Genomic DNA, 16,134 nt, shown 5'->3' with positions numbered 1-16,134 from the left:
AGGTCATCACTGCAGCCACTGCTGAGATATATCTGAAAGGAGTAGCACTGAAGAGAAACAAAACGTGCCACATGCTAAAAGTCCCATGAAATGGGTGAGATGACATCCAATGGTGACCTTCATATCACAAAAAATCTTGAACTGTGTGAGGCCCTGAGCTTAAGTTTAAGTGGGCTCCAGAAGATGCCTGTTGTACACCAGGGTTGACAGGCAGGGCTGCGAGGGAGAGGCCAGCTTCTGGTGACCTAAGGAGAGTGTGGACCTCCAGGTATCACAGGAGAGCTGGGGTGCAAAAGCTCCTCGGGCCAGAGTAGGTGGGGGGCAGAGAGACAGAAGGATAAGTGTCCATGTGGATGAACGCAAGATCGAGAAGTCCAGCTCTTCAGTACGCAGCAAATCACTGCAGAATGAGTAACAATTACAGCTGCAATAAACTCCACTTAGCTAGGCAAAATATTCAAGGGATGATAGGTGGTGCAAATTTTAAGATACTATAAAGAACTTAAAGTTCCCACATTCTGATTTTACCTTAATCTGCTCTATAGAGGTGACTCTGCATGAATAAATTAACTGGTAATTATTTTAGAGGTCAAAATGTGACTTTTTCATAGTTCAACTAACCTATACAATAGCGATTCTTATTTTTTCTTAAAAGAAAAAACTAATTAAAGCAAAGTTTAAGATTTCTGTTATGTGGTAACAGTACACTTGGTTTTATTCCAGGTAAACAAATTCTGATGACCAGCAAAAATAAATCAATTTTCATTTATGAGCTTTTCAACATAAAGTGTCTAGGAAAGCTGCTTACTTTTTCTCTGAATATCTCCCTTTTAAGACATAATTTCAACTTTTTCTTTAAATTATAAGAGGATATATCTATTTGTTATTCAAAGTCTTTATTTCATGTCTAAAGAAGAACCTGTGTAAGGAAAAGAGTAAGTTTTGGTATTTGGCAGACTAAGGTTCTAACAGGAAGAAGAAAGATGTAAAAGTTAAGTCATGGAATTAAAATTTTCAATTCAAAAGGGATTACTACATATCCTTCTGTAAATTTTTGAGAGTGATAATGAAATACATTCCTAATTAAAGCTTCACTTGTTGTATTGTCTTAGTTACTTTTCTCATTGCCAGAACAAATACCTGAGACCCACAGCTTAACAGAAGAGAGTTGTTTTTCCTTTTTTGATCGTGGATATAGTGCCTCATCAGCTGTTTCCTGGGTGGAAAATGTATGGTAGATGGGCGTCTCAGAAGAAAAGCTACTCATATTATGGTGACAGAGAGGAGAGAGAGAGAGAAAGAGAGGTGAGAGAAAGGGGAAGAGGGAGAGGCGGGAGAGAGAGACAGAAGGAGAGACAGAGGGAGACTGAGAGAGAGGCATAGAGGAAGAGAGGGAGAGGGGGAACAGGAGAGGGAGGGGGAGACAGGGAGAGGGAGAGCGAGGGCTGGGGGAGACATACCTTTCCGGCATCATGCCCCCAGTGACTACTGTCTCCTATCCAGGTCCCAACTTCCAACAGCACTCACCTGCTGAACTTACCAATGTATGGTTCCACTGGTAAGCAGGGCTCCCCCTTCATCCCATCACCTTCCACAAGCTGTCCCTGTGAGTAATGAGGTCTTTGGGGGATACTGTCAATCCAAATCTTAACATTTGCTTTTGTTTAAAAAAAGTATTACTGCATATCAGATGATAGATGATAGATAGATGATAGATAGATAGATAGATAGATAGATAGATAGATAGGGTATAGATCATATGTTGTTCATTTCCACCTGCCTTACCCCTCTTTGCCCTTTCTCCCCCTCCCCAATTCCCTTCCTCTTCTCTAATATTCTGCCCTCTACTTTCATGTCCCACTTGCAGATTCCATGTGGTATAAAACATGTGTCTTTCTGAAGCTGTTTATTTTGCTTAGCATGATCCTCCCCAGTTCCATCCATTTTCCTGCAAATGATATAATTTCATTTTTTATGGCTAAATAATACTGTGCACATGTATGCCACATTTTCTTTACTCATGCATCAGTGGACAGGCACTAGCTTTAAAAATTCTTGGATATAGCTGTTTTCTCTTGTGATTCTGATACACACTCCTAGAATTCTTAGTATGATAATTAATTAAACTAAGGATCAACTCAGAGCCAGGAGTCAACTTCGGTATGAATTATCCGGTCCACTTTGTAGAAACGTGAGTCATCAGTTTCGCTGGGGGCTGTCCAAGAACAGTACAAATCAGATGACCAAGCCTAATTGTTTAAGATTTATTTCTGAAGACCAAAGCATAAAGTGGTGGTAACTAGCTTATATGCTGTTTGATGAAGGAATTTGTTTTGTGCAGGAAATAGCTCAGCAGCAGAGTGCTTCTCCAGCCTGTGCAAGACTGCGCTCAACCCGCAGTTCTGTTTAATAAACCAATAAATATATAATAAAGGTTACTGTTTTTATCTTTAAAATCTTGATAGAAAATGCTAACGGTTTGGTTTGGCTCTTGACAAATAGCCTTTGCTCTTGAGTGCTGAGGAAATTTGCCTTCTGCTAAGCTAGTTAATCTTCCTCTGGGCAAGAGACAATGTGTGATGCTGCCTCTTCTTTAATTCCTTCCTTCCTTAGGTTTCCTCCCATAGACTGAATTCTTTAAATAGCAGCATGAGCTTTCTTATTTATCTCCTCTCAATCTGGAGTTATGTTGTTCTCCACACACGGAGAATTTTTTTTCCTATAAGCATCTTCATTTTCTTCTGTGAGATTATGCATATAATCTGAAATGTTCTGGCCCATGATGTTCTCCCGAATTATTTCTGCATTAAATTCCTTGCTTCCTGAGCCATAACTGGCAGTTCTGCAGTACTATGAGGGATCAATAAGCTTCTATCCACAGCTCCCTTTGGATCTCTCCAAAACTTGATTTCCTTAGTATTTCTGGCAAGAACCACATCCGGATATAAAATACCTTCACACCGTATTTTGGGAGCTCTTGGGCATAAACTGCAGAGACTGTCACATTCCGTCTCGGTCAAGCACAAGGGATCTGATAGCTGTGTCAGATGCTATGGCCCTCACACAAGCAGTTTCTTGTAGCTAATCATCACACATTTCCAAGCACAGTCACCGGTTTTACCTTTTGCCTTCTTTTAACTTTCCCTGGTATCCGTTGTAGTAAACCTTATTTTTGCCAATGTTAACAACTTCATTTGGCAGAACAAAGCCCTGCATCTGTGGCTTGCCTCAGACATACAGCACTGGTATAACTTTGATATTTTGATTCTTACTGGCAGCAAGAGGAAAACACAGTTGATGTGATAAGAATATGATCTAAAAGTCAATTCAAGGAACTCTATCAGTATCTAGTAACTTGCGGTCTTACTCAGCTTGGCCTGTCACAACAAAACGCCATAGACTGGGAACTTAAACTAAAGAAATTTATCTTCTCACACTTTTAAAGGTTGAAAGCCCTGATAGCAGGATAGCAGGAGAGCTGGGTTCCGGGTAGGACTCTCACTGTGGTTTGCAGATGGCTGCATTCCAGCTGTTCTCACAGGAGGATGAGAGAAAGAGTGCGCCCTCTGGCAACTTATAAGAGCACTGATCCCATCAGGAGATTCACTAAGATCGGCTCATCTAAACCTGATCACCTCCCAAAGATGTCATCCTCACACACCCTTTATTTCAGGGTTATAAATTATCTTCATATATATTCATTTTTACTGGAATGTACCAACAGTGTAGTATTGGGCAATTTACTTAACAATTCTAAGTTTCCTTTTCTCAACTATAAAGTAAGGAAAAGGATATTACTTTTCTTATAAGATGCTGTGCAGTTTAAATGAAGCAATCTGTGCAAACATTCAGTGCACTGTTATTTTTTGGCAGGACCGTTGATGGAAGCAACAGAAGACAGGGGCTATGAGAAGAACTAGAATCCTGGAACACTCCTTGGTCTCATCTACGGCCTCTCTGATTCAATTTTGTGCAGTATCATATCACAGTGTCTTACAGTTTTATCCTCTCTCCTCCATCCTGTTAGTGTTTAATAAATTGATGTGGTATAGGATAATATTGACAGCATGGAGTAAACATTTTCTAACATAGTCTTTCACCCGTGACTTTTAAAACATGAGTGATGATTTTTCTCCATTTACTCATACAAAATACAGGCTTTTCTTGGCTATAACTTGCATTCCTTTCATGGTTCTCTTCCTTAGTTCATTCTTACAAGCTTAACTCCTCGGAAGCTGACAGAGTTCAGAAGTGAACCCCCACTCTTTTTGCTAAAGCCAGCTACATTGCAGCCTCCCGCTACTCAGCGGGAGTTCTATTCTTCTCAAAATTAAAATGAAACCTTTGGACCCATTTTTCTTTCCTCTTTCTCTCATAGCTCATATCGTTGCATTACCAAATCTTGTTAGTCCGTTTTACAAAATGAATCCAGAATGTGACCATGTCTCACCACCTCTGAACAACCTCCCTGGTTCAAGCCAGGAACACGCCTCACCTGCACTGAGACTGAGGCTTCCCACTTAGTCTCTTTGCTCTCCTGTAGGCAGTCTCTTAGCAGCTAGAGTCTGAGTATGTCACTTACTCACTTAAGACTTGATGGTGGTCCCTAGCTTTACTCAGAGTTAAGGATGCTACAGGCATGACAGCTTCCATCTCTTTACCAACTGAATTTGGTCACCTCTTTGGTTTAATTTACTTAACACTCTTTACTCTGCTCACTCAACTCTTGGCTCATAGCACTGTAACACTCCTCAAGAGCATCATGCAGAATTTCTATTTCGTGCCTTTGCAGTAGCTACTGTTTTGCCTGAGATACCGCCACCACCGCCATCACCATCCCCAGCTGATAGCTGCAGAGTTGCTTTCTCCTTTGAGTATTCGTTCAAATGTCACTCACCCAATGAGTCTGGCACTGATCACCCACCGGCCCAGGCTGACTACGGGTGGGTGGGGAAGTGTGTGATTGAAGACAAGCACCTAACAGCCTGGAGTGGCTGGATAATCTCAAAGAAAGATGAAGCCGTTCAGGGCCCACCGTGATGATACACTAAAGTGACGCTGACGATACTAACAATCCCCAGTGCCTACTGGAGAGGTGGTGCCAGGAACTGTATCAATTGCATTATATATGCACTTCTTTAGAAAAAAATCTCAAATCAACCTTATAAGTTTTATGCTACTTCTATTCGCAATTATAGATGATTGTGAGTTGCCGTGAGAACACCAATCAGCAGCACTGTCTCCAAAGATTTCCTTAAATTTCTTTCTTGCAAGGGCTAATTGATGGGAACACAGAGTTCTCTAATAAGGAATGAAAGCTTGTCCTTGTATAAGAACTCATCAGTTTCTTGAAGTAATGTAGAAATTACTTCTCACATTCCATCCCATCCCCAACAAGAAAGTCATAGATGGAGACAGTCCTCAAGCAACTAACACTAGGGACTTAGAGATCGTCTAATTTGAATCCTTCAATTCAGAGATGATAAAACCCAGCGCACAAAAGTCTACTTCCTGAAGTCACGTGATTAGTGAATGGCAGAGGGTGGGCCACAATCCTTAGGAGAGGTGTGACTTAGTTTCCCGTCATAGCTTACATACAGGATCTATGTGGCAGCACTGCAGTCTGCAGTGGAACCACATGAGTCAGCTTTTAGTGCTGATTATGAAGATGTATGATTCAAGAATAAAAGGGGACCCTTTCCCAGGATGTATCCATGTGCTATTATAAAATGTTGCTTGTTCTCCACTCTTGGCCTCTCTACCACCTCTTAAAATGAATTCCAGAAGGAAACCTTTTCACCACTTAGAAACTCATTAGCTTTTCTTTCTTATTCCATCTCCCCAAAGAGAAGGCACCGAGGAAAGTTGGTACAGCTCTCTTTGAAAATGATGTGGAAAAAGGAAAGTTCTCTCCAGAAAACATATATATATTCCCAAGTTTTATTACTTTGGCCCTCAATCTCAAATAAAATTTTACTGCATCATTTCATAGTCATGACTAGCATTTCTGCAGTCAAATAATTTAAAGGCATCACAAAGACAATCTTGGAGAAAGTACAATTTCATAACAAATATTATAAAACCAGTTCTATGTGTTCTTGTAGAATTTTTCTGTCCCTGAAGCCTTCACATATCTTCTGTTTTCTCAGTCAATTTGTATATTATATATTTTTCAAATGAATCTGGCAGGAAAGATAACATCACCTAAATAGTATTTGCTTCCAACACTAACAGGAAATTAGGGAAAGGAAAGCTGGTGTGAAAGAGGGTAGACGCAAAACTGTTCGTTTACTATATCACAGTACAAGGAGATGATTTTCTTTAAATGTAGCTTGTGAACTTACAATTTAAACTCATCTCACTGGTATTATCACGATTACTAGACAGACTGGTACCTTTACACAATGTGCTTGGCTCCTGGTGACATGAACGGGGCTCTAACTTTCTTCCGTGTTGCAATCTCAGGCTCATCCTTGCCCTGCATTGAAGGCTATGGCGTCGGGCACAGTGACACTGCATTTTACCAGTACTAGAGGTGAGCCTCAATAGCCAAGAAATGTACTGTTAGTTGGCAATTTACCCAAAAAATTGAGCAAACCAAGCACGCATGCAGGTTATCCTCCTATGACAGCATGAGCCTGCGAATCTCAATTTGACTTGAGATAAGAGAAAAATAATCCCTGCTAAGCGGCATTTCTATGTTCAGGCTTGAAGCTTTTAAACATGCTTTTATTGAGAAAGATGGCAGCAGAGAAATACTGGGAAAGATTGAAACACACAAGAAAATTGAACTTTTTGGCTCTAGTCTTTTGTGGTCTTTTATTGACAATATTTTTTATATTAAGTCCTAAAGAATGTGTATTTGTTATCTTTGTTAACTTCCAAATTTATACATATCAACATCAGAAAGAAGTAACATTCAGAAAGGAAAGTTAGCTCATTTGATTTTCTTATGTCAGCTCATACAGGCCCAGTAACAGGTCCAATTAAACCTGTATTCACCACTTTCATTAACTTTAAATCTGCTTTATGCAAGGTGTTGAAACTGACATAATATAACAAGATCATCAGTACCACAAAATGCTATAAAGAAAAATCTTTAGTGTTCCGATATTTCTATCCTATTCCAATATGCAAGTATGTTGATCAGGGGACTTAGTGAATTACCCATCAAACTGTTAGACAGGCCCAAAGCAACCATCTCCCTTGCAGCACAGCCCTGAGAAAAATGATCTGCAAGTGTCAGAGTTGACTGTTTTTAAATGAAACAGAAGGCACTTGTTTACAGTTTCCTCTGTCTTATTCTGCATAGTTTTGTCTTTTCTCTTTGCTCTCTGTTGCTTAGAGACTTTCTCCTGTGTTTTGTAGGATTCTCTATCTTCCATAAATACTATTCTTCCTCTTTCTCTGACACAGTTATTTCTCTTTCCAGATAGGTGGTGCATGTCTGTGAGTACACTGTGATGCTGAGGAGACAGATCTAAGTTTGAACACAGGCTGGGCAGTTTAGTGACACAGTGAGACTCTGTCTCAAAACTCACAAATTAAAAAAAACTGGGAATGTAGCTCAGAGGTTACAGATAATTCATTATAGAAAATCTGTCATTGCCATCTTTCTCCTGTGAGACAGAAATGCTATGCCAACAGGCATCAGTGAATTCCAATAATGAATTAAAGTAGCAACTCTATGGCCAGGACACACTGTTAGAGGGAATTCATTGTCAAGGGGTAGACAACTTTTAAAATGCTCTCTAGGTAGTATGTCCAGTGTCTCTCACACATGCACACTAAACTAACAACTTACACATGGAAAAATGAAGGAAATTCTCATTGGAAACACAGTTCATATGATCAATAAGTCATATTAGATACAGCAGGGATAAGGACCTATAGCCTCTTCCTCTAACTTCTACACAAAAATCTTCTGCTAAGAAGACAGTCATTTGATCACAAGAAATTGAGGAGCTCATAGTAACCCATGGAGAAGGATCATGCCTAGACCTTTTCATCAACATGCTGCATAATAATCCTCTTGCTTTTCAGTAAGAGTAAACATGCAGATGATCAGGATCTTCAAGATGGATAAGACATTCCTTTAGTAAGAGATATTTTAAAAGGGTGGGAAAGTGGATAGCAGTATAGGGAAAAACTAAGGTGTAATATCTGCACATGCAAACATTACTGTGCTTGCTTTTGCTGAAGTTGAAACTGAGCTCAAAGAACATGGATATGAGACAAGGGGATTCCAGAGAAATAGAAGAAGCTCTGGGCTCCACTTTTAGAATAGCCACTATACATGGAAAGAAGCAATTGGCGGTGTCAGGGGTAAGGTGTGGGGTAAAGATACGAGGAAAACAGCAGTCCTCTACCTGGCTACAGATGGGGAATGCTCTGTATCTCAGCTAAAGATTTTGCATGCATGTGTTCCGGCCCATGCTCATTCAGGAAGGGAAGGCTCCGGGAAGGAAGAGGCACATAGCATCCAAAATTCCAAAACGGAAGAAAAAGAAGCATAACCAGATCAGAACTCCAGGAAGAAGCTGAAAATGATGCTGAAATTTATAGCATCTCACAGTTCTTAATTTAACCAGCAAAGGGAAAGTACTAAATGGAAGAGTTCTCAGAAGGGAAAGGTTCAGTAAGAGTTAAAATATTAAATGACTGTGAAAATATATGTGTGCTCATTTATCAGCTCTTAAAAAGAACTGAACATAAAAAGAGACATTGTCTGTTTTTCAGCTCTTTTTTCATCCATACAGTTTATATAAATTTTACAAATTGGTATGGATAAAGGCCATGGGCATGAATGCAAAATGTCACAGGTCTGTCCATAGGTGTCGGGCAGGGAACACAGTGTGTGAGAGGCTGGGTGGGTGAGCGGGAGCGAGGGCTCCCTCGGTGAAGACCGTGTTCCTGCCTACAGAAGTGTGCGTTACAGGATATGCTGTGGTAGGAAAATTGGATAAGTGCATCTGGACAGTAATTCACCTATTTCTCTGGAAAATATTGTATTATTTCTGTAGGATTTTTTTTGTTTCTTTGTTTTCCCATACCAGGAATCAAACCCAGGACCTTGTGCTTGCCAGGCAGGCACTGTGCCACTGAGCTAAATCCCCATCCCCCTATTTCTATAGTGTTAAACCAGGATTTTCTAAACTTTGTAGCTGTGTGTTTAAGGATACTGCATCTAATAATCTTTTAATAGGTGTCCCATGAAGAAAGCATTTTGAAGTCAATTTAAGAAAGGCTCTTGGTGGCATGTGTTCTCAGAGAGCCTCTCCAAACAGCCTTTAAGAGCTAACAAAGGCCCTGAGAAATCCTACAGCAATGAAATGTACTTTGCTTTTTTCCTAAAATGTAGGATTTTCAAAAATAGTGAACCACAGAAGTATTTTAGTTAAAGAACATAATAATCAAGAAGATACTTATATAACAAGAAATACTATTTGGAAAGAACTAATATAAATGTGTCCAGAGCAGTAGAAATACACAGACAATGATGAAAGTGACTTTGATAAATATGGGGAAATCAAATATAAAATTTTCAGGTCAAACATAATTCCTTTCAAGCTAATCATTTCTGCAAATTGTCTTCAAAGCTAAATTAGGTCTCAAACTTCTTAAGCGAGTATATCTTTGTGTACAGATACTGACTTTATATGATTTGCACCTTAAAAGAGGAAAGATTACTGAAGTGTACTGTAAGCATGTGTTGTCTTTTCAGTGACTGAAAACTCTAAATCAATTGCAATCTGACAAATCCAACGTCTTTTGAACAATGCAAAGTAAGAAATTGCTAATTGGCTTCCATGGTCATTCCTACTGCTTCATGAAAATAAATTAAGAACATAAAGAAAAATGCAGAATACCTAACTGCAGAGTCATTTAAGTTATAAATGCAAGTCTAATCTAACAGAAAGGAAGCTAATAATATTGATGATGATAATTTAAATAATTAGTGTATGATGAGGACCTGATTTGCATCAGATACCATTTCAGATTATATGGGTAAAGTATGTCTAATTCTCTCCTAAAAAGAAGACATAAATAATAAATAAAAACAGTAACTAATATTTATCTGGTATTTGCTAAATGTCAAGCACCATTATATGCATTTCACCTTAGTAACTCATGTGACTGTTACAACAAACTCTATGAGATGATACCACTATCATCCTCATTTCCCAGATTTAAAAAAAAAAAACACATGAGTTTCAGAGCAATCAGCCTTCCTACTAGATTACAGAAGAGCTGGGATTTGGGCATCAGTATGTCTCTGAATCATATATGTTTCCTATTTCTTTACTACCTTAATCTCACTTTTAAATGCTTTGCATTTCTTTCCATTTGACATTAAAGAGGTGAAACTCTAACTGATGCTACAAGGGGACTCACACTACAGTTTTATGTTAATTTTAAGCAGTTGTGTCCATAAGGGCTTTTGACGTGGTTACTTAGACAACAATATGCAATATAACAACCACTGGTGAATTCCTACCATCTTTTTTTTATTTTAAAAATAAAAAAGGAAAATATTAACAAATAGACAACCATTTACAAAATAGCAAAAGAACAATACAAACAATACAGAGTTACAAACAAAGTGGTAGGAAATTAACAATGCTTGTTGTATTACATATTGATATCTTCAAAGTGGTTTCTCAGGAAAACAAATAGAGACATGCAATATTGATTAATCAAGGACTCATTAACTGTTTTTTCAGCAAAGAAATAGAAGACAGTAGTTCAACTATGTTACTATCCTGTATATACATACATACAAGATCTTGTCTAGTGAAGCTCTGTATCATTTCTAATGTTTTTTTTTTCATTATTCTTTATTCTCTTTAATGGTTAGTTCATTCTTGCATTCTTGCATCTGGTAATCTCAGCAACTTTGCTGAAGATAACAATATGTAATATAACAACCACTGTTAATCCCTATCATTTTGTCTTGAAACCCTGTATCACTTTTATTGTTTTTGCTTTGCTTTGTTTTTGTCCATGTTGTTGTTATTATATTTTTTATTTTCTTTAAAATAAAAAAAAATCAGTTTCATAAGAAAGTCCTCTATTTCTGTGTATGACGTCCACCTTCATTCTCTTAGTCTAGAAAAATGTCACTTGAATTTGCATCTCTGGACAGTTTTGGGTATATTCAGCAATAAAATGCATCAATAAATCCTAAGAGCAATTGACACCCTGTGTTACAGTCATGAGTTTCTGTCCTGATTTTAATACTATATTGCTCAAGTTTTTGGTCAAAAGAAGTTTCCTCCCGTACTCTGTCTGTTGGCTGCCTGCTTCAACCAAAGGAACTGCTCGCCATCTCACTCCCACTGGGATCTGCCACCTCACGGGAGCCAAGTATGATGTCAGAATGACTAAACTAGAATTTAGTTTTCTGATAGGAATCTATTTCTTGGATAATAAAAATGTTATGTCTAGATCCAGGATTAAATTAACGTCTCTTCCACTGAACAAGTTCAGAGAACTGTGGCTGTCAGATTTTAAGGAAGAATTTTAGCACACTAAGTAAGCAACTGAACAACAGATGAAGGGTAAGTTTAATGCAAGAAACAAGCAAAACAATATTTGGTGTTTCTCTCTAATGCAGTTCAGTACTGGGAACCTCACTGCATTTTATTAATTGCCCAGAGCCACTCTGGGAGAGAAGCCATTACTACTTCCTGTAACAGATGTAAGAGAGAATAAATGGCACTCCTGGGGCGCCCCAGGTGGTCACAGAGCTAGGGCTTGAGCTCAATCTGGTATGAAAATCCTACTACCTCATGTTTCTTCCTGAGTAAAAAAGAAGAGAAAATGTTAAGTTGCACAAAAGTAATGTTTTGAAATGTGTCACAGAAAAAGGAAAACTTCTATGTAACTTCATGAGGAAGAGCTGGGGCCAGGGAGAAGAGATGAATTCTGGATAACATGGGCAGGGATACCTTTCTAACACTAGACCTGCCCTAACATGGGTGGAAAGCCTTGAGTTTGAGCTCTTCCTACAAGACTTTAAGAAGCTGAAGTGCCGGTTTCAAGGTCCCTTCAGTTCTTTAAGATAATTTAACACAAGTTGCTAAAGAAAACGTGATTTCTGAGAAATCCCTCCTAAGATAGCAGTCTCTACTATCCATCCCATTCCATGGGTGTGATGCTAGCAAGTGAAACTGCTGCTCCTCTGTTTGCTGATTAGTGACACAAGAAAAATATCATCTTCTTGTCCACCAGAACACTGAGGATATTAGATTAAATAAGGTATCTGAAATGTGTAATACATGAGGATCCTCAAGGAGATTACAGTAGCTCTCTTTCCACAGGGACACAATCTGAGTCAAGGTCAGACCAGCCCTGCAGGAGCTGCCTCACACCTTCCCTGGCATCATGCCAAGAGCACATGGCAGAAATGTTCAGGGGTCCAAGGTCCTCTCCCAAGTCTGTGCATCTAGATCACACTGAGTGTGCATTTGCTGTTGTCTCCCCTGCTTTCCTTCTTGCTCCCTTCCAAAGAGAAAAGTGTTCTGGTGCCTTGCTTTCAGAGACTCATGTGTAAATTTTTTATTCGTTTATGCAAAAGCATCAATTAAGAGAGCTGTTTATATGCCATCCTCATTCCCTACTTTCCCAAGGAGGCACTCAATGAAATATAATGCTATTCTGTTTTATAATTAATGACAAATATTCTGCTCTCTCCCAAAGAGGGGCTGTCAGCTGCAAATTAATTTCTACTGACTTTAGTTAATGTAGAAAATGTTTTAGAAATACATTATTCTTAGTACTATGGGAACCAGCAGAATTACTTGCCAAAATCCTAGTGTATGGTGTCTGAGAAAAGCTAACTAGAAGCTCGTAAAAGAGAGAGAAAAATATATGAAATATATATGGTTATTAGGGTGGATTAATGTGAATTTTTAAATCACCTCTGAAGTTCAAATAGACATTTATAAGAAAAGATGTCATTATAGAAATAGTCATGCTACACACACTTTAAAGAGTGAGCCTTATGCTTAAAGTGAGACAAGCTACATAGTCTCTATTTCAGGGTCAGAAAAAGGCAGTGATGGAAAATTTGAAAAAATTTCATCATTTAAAGCCCTGTTGTCAACCCACAGCTAGATTTTTGTCAGTCACCATGTGGATTCAGACACCCTTAGAGGACTCCAGGAACAACTTCATGTAATCCAATACCTGTGGCCAGGGAAACACCCCTGGCCTCCCAACCCGTGAGACACTCCTGAGAGTTTCATCCTTTTTTGTTGTGAGAACTTTTATGTAGAAGCCTGTAGGACCTCTCCTCAGCCCTACTTTCAGCTTTCAAGAGCAAGTCAATCAATTGTCTAACATGTGACTACATAATGTGTGAAACTGACTTTCAGGTGTATTCTCTTTTGAAGGAGACAGGAAGTGGTTCATTAAGATTACAGGTTTTGCAGCCACAAACTTTATACCTTGCCTTTCCTATGTATGAATATTACAGCTTTGCCTAAATTACTTAAATACTTTCTACATTTCAGCTTAATGGATGAAATCGGGAAAATAATAACCCCATAGATTAGTTTGATAAGGGTCAGTGAGATATCTCTAATATTCTGAGAGCATAAACAGTTTAATATGTTGTTGTTCTTTTTCTCACTATCATTGTCAATATTACATTACAATAAAATTATTCAGTGTTTTCCATGCTATAATTATAATTCTCTATATGAGAACTCTGCCTTATTTACTTTATAGCACAGAAATCGGGACTATATAGCAATGAGCCAGAGAAAAGAACAGAGAATAGAACTGAGCTATAGAAGAAGAAAAAGGAGACAGGAACTGCCAATGATAAAGTAGCAAAGCAAGGTAGATACAGTATAATGACAGAGACGTCAATAACAAAGATACCAACTCCACATGAGAAGCTAAGGCATTGAGATAGAAACACAGCAAACCATGCAGGTGTATGAAGATGATTTATAGGAGTCGATACTACTTTCTATATTGTAATCATTGTCCCCAATATATGCAAAAATTGCTCTATAATTTTAAAAATACACATCATATTTCACGAAGCTTGAGTTAAAATTGAGATGCGCATTTCTTGCCCTTTCACATTTTCTGTAGGAAGAAAAATATCTCTAGTTTAAAACACATTCAAAGTACCCTGTAGCCACGTTAAATGGGGTGCTCTGTAAAAGTACTGTAGGTGGCAGCTTGGGAATGTGAAGGAGCCAGTGAAAAACAGTCGAGGGGGTGCAGAACATAGCCAAACTTTCTTATTTGGGAAAATGAAACACAACTTTACCTTGGTATAATAGTACCTGAAATTTGCCTTTGTTACTGTGGGTGTTTAATTCTATTGTGTTAAAAATAATGACTGGCATATAAAAGCAATACAATACAGAAGCAATCAGTACAAAGGAATATTTAGAAATAAAAAATGTCTCTTACCCCTGACCTAGCATTTTTTTCAACTCTGTGTCTAAGAAATAGTCAATAGAAAGAAAAATTGCACCAGAAATTTTAGAAAACCCAAATAAACAACAACAACAAATCATGTACCAGAAATCAAAAGATTATGATAAATTTATAATCTGGAAGGTCCATAAATTTGGCAGGGAACAAAAAGGAGAAAAATAAACTAGCCTACCCATTTCAAAACCGGTTTGCTAAAATTAACATTTTTTTTTAGAGAACTCTTCTTTGTTGTTGAATTTGTTTTCTTTTCATACAGTGAAGACCAAATGATTAAGGACTGAGGTACTCAATTACAGAGTGGATTCATGTCTTGCTTTCTTCGAAATCTGAAGTTTTTATATTAATGTTTCTTTCCAAAGATAGACTTCTAACCTTGGCCTTTCTGTTACCATCTCTTTCTCTGAAGTATTCTAGGTGTTCACTAATTTTCATTTCACTAACAATTTCTGGTATCCTAATTCTTGCTTCACACCAGTGTCACAATGTGTGTCACTGTGTGCTATGCTGCTGAGGTTAATGACTGTTAGTGAGCAAGAAGAACCTGATGTAGAAAACATGCAAACAGCTAGTAGTTTTGAGTTCACGAACTGGGGGTGTAAGGGCCAGTCCCCATGTTTGTGCTAGGGTGATATCTGGTGAGGTATCAGTTACACTGACCGTCTTTTTAACAGGTCATTTTATACTTCAAACTGAAGATAATAACAGCAGCAGTAACGACAGCAAAACTATGGGGCCACAGAGCACAAAAGATTTTACGGGTCTTCCCAAACAAAATATACCACCACCAGATGTTTAAGACACAAACTAAAAGAAGTTTTCTTAGAACACACAGCACTTATTTTCTGCTTAGAGTAAGATTTAAAGATTATACTATCAACTCAAAATGAAGAGCTATAAGGATCAAAAAATAAATAAAATAAATAAGGAAAAGAGCTAAAAAATGGGAACCCAGGATTATAGATCCCAGTGTAAGCCTTAGCATCATGGATCAAATAAGTTGTAGGTTGTAAGTAGGTCCCTGGGAGAAGAAAGAACAAACTGAAGATATTATCTAGCTCCTGAAAGCAGTCTCTATGTTACGTTAAAACAAAAACTTCTAAAGCTTAATCGTGTTCTATAAAATGTAGCTGTACATACTATACAAATAGGGTAGGGCAGTATTCCCTAAGTGTATATCATTCTAAAAGTTATACAGTTAGGAACAACAGACCATTATTTTCAAATTTATTGTCAGTTTAAAAGGAAAAATGCATCCTATTTAATACTCTTTTAGTATTAAGATTCCCAGCAACTTCCTAAAGGCTATTTTTGCCATGTTCATTATCAAACAAATTGTTCTCATAATCAAGATTAATTTCATCTCCTGATCCAATGAGTCAGCTTTAACATATAAGTATTTTATGTTTAATACCACAGCAACAGAAAGAGCTCTAAAACCCAGTTTATTTTCTACTATCATAAAGCTATAATGTTGCCTGTCACAAATAAATATCAAACTTAAAAACTTACTCATTTTAAAAAGAACATTTTGAAAATTTACTTAATAGCGAAGTCACAATTTATATTTTTCTTTAAGGAATTTCATCACTTTAGTGACAATGTACTATCACATTCCATCAAGATCTCAAACCATTTCACAACGTGAAGCATGAACTTGAATAACTGTCGTTT

The 16,134-nt window shown here is 37.9% G+C and overlaps 1 protein-coding gene across 3 annotated transcripts in view; it reads right to left on the bottom strand.

The window, feature by feature from the left end:
* Inpp4b (inositol polyphosphate-4-phosphatase, type II, 105kDa) overlaps nucleotides 1-16,134 on the bottom strand; it is a 353,691-nt gene that overhangs the window by 218,132 nt on the left and 119,425 nt on the right. The window lies entirely within an intron of this gene.

This window comes from Chinchilla lanigera, unplaced genomic scaffold (genome assembly GCF_000276665.1).
Source record: "Chinchilla lanigera isolate Chin_1 unplaced genomic scaffold, ChiLan1.0 scaffold00070, whole genome shotgun sequence".
NCBI lineage: Eukaryota > Metazoa > Chordata > Mammalia > Rodentia > Chinchillidae > Chinchilla > Chinchilla lanigera.
This window is presented reverse-complemented; position numbering and strand designations above follow the sequence as displayed.